This window comes from Cetorhinus maximus, unplaced genomic scaffold (assembly GCF_964194155.1).
Source record: "Cetorhinus maximus unplaced genomic scaffold, sCetMax3.hap1.1 HAP1_SCAFFOLD_1150, whole genome shotgun sequence".
NCBI lineage: Eukaryota > Metazoa > Chordata > Chondrichthyes > Lamniformes > Cetorhinidae > Cetorhinus > Cetorhinus maximus.
Genome location: NW_027597092.1, coordinates 85,434 through 92,500, shown reverse-complemented (window position 1 = coordinate 92,500; position 7,067 = coordinate 85,434).

Sequence of the window (7,067 nt, the reverse complement as noted above, 5' to 3'; positions counted from 1 at the left end):
CAGGCAGGGCAGCCGGCCGGCCGGTAATTAGAGCCGGCCGCCTGTCCGCCCGCTAATAAGGGTGCAGTATGGTGCAGAACAGCCCATCAGTTTCAAGGGGCTAAGTACATGTGGGTAAATGGTTAACCAGTTAGCAGGCAGGGCAGCCGGCCGGCCGGTAATTAGAGCCGTCCGCCTGTCCGCCCGCTAATAAGGGTGCAGTTAGGTGCAGAACAGCCCCTCTGTTTCCAGGGGCTAAGTACATGTGGGTCAATGGTTAACCAGTTAGCAGGCAATGCAGCCGGCCGGCAATTACAGCCGCCCGCCCGCTAATCAGGGTGCAGTTAGGTGCAGAACAGCCCATCAGCTTCCAGGGGCTAAGGACATGTGGGTAAATGGTTAACCAGTCAGCAGGCAGAGCAGCCGGCCGGCAATTAGAGCCGCCTGCCCGCTAATCAGGGTGCAGATAGGTGCAGAACAGCCCATCATTTTCCAGGGGCTAAGTACATGTGGGTAAATGGTTAACCAGTTAGCAGGCAGGGCAGCCGGCCGGCCGGTAATTAGAGCCGCCCGCCCGGTGATAAGGGTGCAGTTAGGTGCCGGCCAGCCCAGCAGCTCCAGGGGCTATGTACATGTGGGTAAATGGTGAACCAGTTAGCAGGCAGGGCAGCCGGCCGGCCGGTAATTAGAGCCGCCCGCCCGGTGATAAGGGTGCAGTTAGGTGCCGGCCAGCCCAGCAGCTCCAGGGGCTAAGTACATGCGGGTAAATGGTTAACCAGTTAGCAGGCAGGGCAGCCGGCCGGCAATTAGAGCCGCCCGCCCGCTAATCAGGGTGCAGTTCGGTGCAGAACAGCCCATCAGCTCCAGGGGCTAAGTACATGTGGGTAAATGGTTAACCAGTTAGCAGGCAGGGCAGCCGGCCGGTAATTAGAGCCGACCTCCCGGCCATTACGGGTGCAGTTAGGTGCCGACCAGCCCAGCAGCTCCAGGGGCTAAGTACATGTGGGTAAATGATTAACCAGTTAGCAGGCAGGGCAGCCGGCCGGTAATTAGAGCCGACCTCCCGGCCATAGGGCTGCAGTTAGGTGCCGACCAGCCCAGCAGCTCCAGGGGCTAAGTACATGTGGGTAAATGATGAACCAGTTAGCAGGCAGGGCAGCCGGCCGCTAATTACAGCCGCCCGCCCGCTAGTAAGGGTGCAGTTAGGTGCAGGACAGCCCATCAGTTTCCAGGGGCTAAGTACATGTGGGTAAATGGTTAACCAGTTAGCAAGGCAGGGCAGCCGGCCGGCCGGTAATTAGAGCCGGCCGCCTGTCCGCCCGCTAGTAAGGGTGCAGTTAGGTGCAGAACAGCCCATCAGTTTCCAGGGGCTAAGTACATGTGGGTAAAAGGTTAACCAGTTAGCAGGCAGGGCAGCCGGCCGGTAATTACAGCCGCCCGCCCGCTAATAAGGGTGCAGTTAGGTGCAGAACAGCCCATCAGTTTCCAGGGGCTAAGTACATGTGGGTAAATGGTTAACCAGTTAGCAAGGCAGGGCAGCCGGCCGGCCGGTAATTAGAGCCGGCCGCCTGTCCGCCCGCCAGTAAGGGTGCAGTGAGTTGCAGAACAGCCCATCAGTTTCCAGGGGCTAAGTACATGTGGGTAAATGGTTAACCAGTTAGCAGGCAGCGCAGCCGGCCGGGAATTACAGCCGGCCGCCTGTCCGCCCGCTAATAAGGGTGCAGTTAGGTGCAGGACAGCCCATCAGTTTCCAGGGGCTAAGTACATGTGGGTCAATGGTGAACCAGTTAGCAGGCAGAGCAGCCGGCCGGCAATTAGAGCCGCCCGCCCGCTAATCAGGGTGCAGTTAGGTGCAGGACAGCCCATCAGTTTCCAGGGGCTAAGTACATGTGGGTAAATGGTTAACCAGTTAGCAGGCAGGGCAGCCGGCCGGCCGGTAATTAGAGCCGGCCGCCTGTCCGCCCACTAATAAGGGTGCAGTTAGGTGCAGAACAGCCCATCAGTTTCCAGGGGCTAAGTACATGTGGGTAAATGGTTAACCAGCTAGCAAGGCAGGGCAGCCGGCCGGCCGGTAATTAGAGCCGGCCGCCTGTCCGCCCGCTAATAAGGGTGCAGTTAGGTGCAGGACAGCCCATCAGTTTCCAGGGGCTAAGTACATGTGGGTAAATGGTTAACCAGTTAGCAGGCAGGGCAGCCGGCCGGTAATTACAGCCGCCCGCCCGCTAATCAGGGTGCAGTTAGGTGCAGAACAGCCCATCAGTATCCAGGGGCTAAGTACATGTGGGTAAAGGGTTTACCAGTTAGCAGGCAGGGCAGCCGGCCGGCCGGCAATTAGTGCCGACCTCCCGGCAACAAGGGTGCAGTTAGGTCGCCGACCAGCCCAGCAGCTCCAGGGGCTAAGTATATGTGAGTAAATGGTTGACCAGTTAAGCAGGCATGGCAGCCGGCCGGTAAGCGGAGCGTCCCGCCCCGTAATACGGGTGCAGTTAGCTGCAGAACACACCGGCAGGTCCAGGGACGAAGTAGTGGACGGGGAAACGGTTAACCAGTTAACAGGCAGGGCAGCCGTACGGGCAGTAGAGCCGCCCGCCCCGTAATACGGGTGCAGTTCGCGGCAGACCAGCCCCGCAGCTCAAAAGTCTAAGTGGAGAACGGGGAACCGGTTGACCGGTGAGCCGAAGCATGCCAGCAGGCAGGGAAGGTGCAAAAAGGGCCGATAAGACCGAACCGGCACGAGTAACAGGCTGCCGGGGGCGGGTTCCCAGCAAACCAGGTGAGGGGGCGTGGCCGGAGGCCGCGCAGGAGAGCCGCCCGCCCGTGAGTACGGTTAGAGGCAGCAGCGGGCTTCCCCAGCAGGGCAGAAGCCGAAGTGCAGGGAGCGAAATGGTTAACCAGCGAGCAGGCAGCATTCCGGCAGGGCTGGAGGGCGAAAAACGGCGTAAAATAACGGACCGGCAGGAGGAAATGGCTGCCGGGGGGCGGACCCAGAGCCCCCACGTGAGGGGGCGGTTCGGGTGGCAGAGCCGCGCATGCGCGGTTGGAAAACGCGTCACGTCGGAGCAGGGTGAAATCATTAACCAGTCGGCCGCTTCGGCGTCGGCTGGCCGGGCCGAGGAGGGTCGGACCGGGGAAAGGTTCCCGGTTTCGTGTCCGTCGGGTGGTCCCGAGTGCGGCAGGAAAAAATCCGGAATCCTGGGAGCCTTTTTTAAAAAAGAACCGGTCCGGGATGGGGTCGGATTTGGAAGCGTTTGCGGGGCCTAGGTGCCTCTTCGTCGGCATGACTACCGGACGGTCACCCGCCGATCGGCATTTGCGATTTGTTGGCTGGGGAGGTTGGCGGGGTACCTGCAGAATAGTAGGAGGTGGCAAATCGAGAATCGGTCGACATCGCCAAGTGCCTTCTCGAGCCTCCAGGTCTGCAGGGACCGACCCAGGCTGCCCCCAAACCGACCGCGAGGCCGTGCCGGGCGGCCATTTTTGGCCATTTTCGGCATTTTTCGCGTCTTTCGGTAGGTCACGGAAAGCGGCGGCCTGAAGCCCGGGCGTGCCCGGGGAAGGCTCCCCTTCGCCCGCGGGACCGGATTTGCCCCGGAAACGTCCCGAAGCCGGCCGGGAAGGCGGTTTCGAGGGCGAAGCACCTCCGATTGCCTTCGCAAGGCCGGGGAAAGTGGCCCCTGGGCCCGGGAGAGCAAAATCCGTGCGAGGACGGAAGCCCATGAGGTCAGATCCGAGGCTCTTACCCGGCGCCCGGTGGGGGTATTCCCGCAAAGAGCAGCGAGTGCGCCCGGCGACGGGTCAAGTTGCAATTTCTGGCATGCCACTCCTGGAGCTGGTTCATGAGTTCCCCTCGGAAGTCCCGATGAGGAAAGGGCAAAATGGCGTTTTGCGGGCTTTGGGGCCTCTTCGTCGGTAGGACTACCGCCCGACCTTACGGTTGGAATTGTCGGCAGGGGAGGTTGGCGGGGTACCTGCAGAATAGTAGGAGGTGGCAAATCGAGAATCGGTCGACCTCGCCAAACGCCTTCTCGAGCCTCCAGGTCTGCAGGGACCGACCCAGGCTGCCGCCAAACCGACCGACAGGCCCTGCCGGCGGCCATTTTTGGCCATTTTCGGCATTTTTCGCCTCTTTCGGCCGGGATGGAAAAGCGGCGGACTGAAGCCCGGGCCTGCCCGGGGAAGCCTCCTAATCGCCCGGGGGACCGGATTTGCCCCGGTGAGAGCCCCCGAAACGTCCCGAAGCCGGCCGGGAAGGCGGCCAAGGGCGAAGCACCTCGCATTGCGTTGGCAGGCCGTGCAAAGTGGCCTCCGGGCCCGCGAGACAATGCAGGGTGCCCTCGGTGTGCCCCTGAGAAATGGTTAACCAAACAAAGGACAGTGCGCCTCGGATTGCATTGGCTGGCCCTGCAAAGGGGCCCCCGGGCCCGCGAGACGTTACAGATTGCCCTCGGTGTGCCCCTGAGAAATGGTTAACCAATTGGACTTAGTCTCTGGCGGAGAGGCAAAGTGTTTTCACGAGAAATGGTTAACCAATTGGACTTAGTCTCTGGCAGAGAGGCAAAGTGTTTTCCTGAGAAATGGTTAACCAATTGGACTTAGTCTCTGAACGGCAGGCAAACTGTGCCCCTGAGAAATGGTTAACCAATTGGACTTAGTCTCTGGCAGAGAGGCAAAGTGTTTTCTCGAGAAATAATTAACCAATGAGGCCAATGGACCTCGGGTTGCATTGGCAGGCCGGGCAATGTGGCTCTTGGGCCCGCGAGAGCAAAATCCGTGCACAGACGGAAGTCCATGAGGTCAGATCCGAGGCCTTTACCCGGCACCCGGTGGGGGTATTCCCGCAGAGAGTAGCGAATCTGCCCGGCGACGGGTCAAGTTGCAATTTCTGGCATGCCACTCCTGGAGCTGGTTCATGAGTTCCCCTCGGAAGTCCCGATGAGGAAAGGGCAAAATGGCGTTTTGCGGGCTTTTAGGGCCTCCTGGACGGTAGGACTACCGCCCGACCTTACGGTTGGAATTGTTGGCAGGGGAGGTTGGCGGGGTACCTGCAGAATAGTAGGAGGTGGCAAATCGAGAATCGGTCGACATCGCCAAAAACCTTCTCGAGCCTCCAGGTCTGCAGGGACCGACCCAGGCTGCCGCCAAACCGACCGACAGGCCCTGCCGGCGGCCATTTTTGGCCATTTTCGGCATTTTTCGCCTCTTTCGGCCGGGATGGAAAAGCGGCGGCCTGAAGCCCGGGCCTGCCAGGGGAGGCCTCATAATCGCCCGGGGGACCGGATTTGCCCCGGTGAGAGCCCCCGAAACGTCCCGAAGCCGGCCGGGAAGGCGGCCAAGGGCGAAGGACCTCGGATTGCATTTGCATGCCGTGCAAAGTGGCCTCCGGGCCCGCGAGACAATGCAGGGTGCCCTCGGTGTGCCCCTGAGAAATGGTTAACCAAACGAAGGACAGTGCGCCTCGGATTGCATTGGCAGGCCGTGCAAAGGGGCCCCCGGGCCCGCGAGACGTTACAGGTTGCCCTCGGTGTGCCCCTGAGAAATGGTTAACCAATTGGACTTAGTCTCTGGCAGAGAGACAAAGTGTTTTCACGAGAAATGGTTAACCAATTGGACTTAGTCTCTGGCAGAGAGGCAAAGTGTTTTCAAGAGAAATGGTTAACCAATTGGACTTAGTCTCTGGCAGAGAGGCAAAGTGTTTTCACGAGAAATGGTTAACCAATTGGACTTAGTCTCTGGCGGAGAGGCAAAGTGTTTTCAAGAGAAATGATTAACCAATTGGACTTAGTCTCTGGCGGAGAGACAAAGTGTTTTCAAGAGAAATGGTTAACCAATTGGACTTAGTCTCTGGCAGAGAGGCAAAGTGTTTTCAAGAGAAATGGTTAACCAATTGGACTTAGTCTCTGGCAGAGAGGCAAAGTGTTTTCCAGAGAAATGGTTAACCAATTGGACTTAGTCTCTGGCGGAGAGACAAAGTGTTTTCAAGAGAAATGGATAACCAATTGGACTTAGTCTCTGGCAGAGAGGCAAAGTGTTTTCACGAGAAATGGTTAACCAATTGGACTTAGTCTCTGGCAGAGAGGCAAAGTGTTTTCAAGAGAAATGGATAACCAATTGGACTTAGTCTCTGGCGGAGAGACAAAGTGTTTTCAAGAGAAATGGTTAACCAATTGGACTTCGTCTCTGGCAGAGAGGCAAAGTGTTTTCAAGAGAAATGGTTAACCAACTGGACTTGGTCTCTGAACGGCAGGCAAATTGTGGCCTTGAGAAATGATTAACCAATTGGACTTAGTCTCTGGCGGAGAGGCAAAGTGTTTTCACGAGAAATGGTTAACCAATTGGACTTAGTCTCTGGCGGAGAGACAAAGTGTTTTCCAGAGAAATGGATAACCAATTGGACTTAGTCTCTGGGCAGAGAGGCAAAGTGTTTTCACGAGAAATGGTTAACCAATTGGACTTAGTCTCTGGCAGAGAGGCAAAGTGTTTTCAAGAGAAATGGTTAACCAATTGGACTTAGTCTCTGGCAGAGAGGCAAAGTGTTTTCAAGAGAAATGGTTAACCAATTGGACTTAGTCTCTGAACGGCAGGCAAATTGTGGCCTTGAGAAATGATTAACCAATTGGACTTAGTCTCTGGCGGAGAGGCAAAGTGTTTTCTCGAGAAATAATTAACCAATGAGGCCAATGGACCTCGGGTTGCATTGGCAGGCCGGGCAATGAGGCTCTTGGGCCCGCGAGAGCAAAATCCGTGCACAGACGGAAGTCCATGAGGTCAGATCCGAGGCCTTTACCCGGCACCCGGTGGGGGTATTCCCGCAGAGAGTAGCGAATCTGCCCGGCGACGGGTCAAGTTGCAATTTCTGGCATGCCACTCATGGAGCTGGTTAATGAGTTCCCCGCGGAAGTCCCGATGAGGAAAGGGCAAAATGGCGTTTTGCGGGCTTTGGGGCCTCTTCGTCGGTAGGACTACCGCCCGACCTTACGGTTGGAATTGTCGGCAGGGGAGGTTGGCGGGGTACCTGCAGAATAGTAGGAGGTGGCAAATCGAGAATCGGTCGACATCGCCAAAAACCTTCTCGAGCCTCCAGGTCTGCA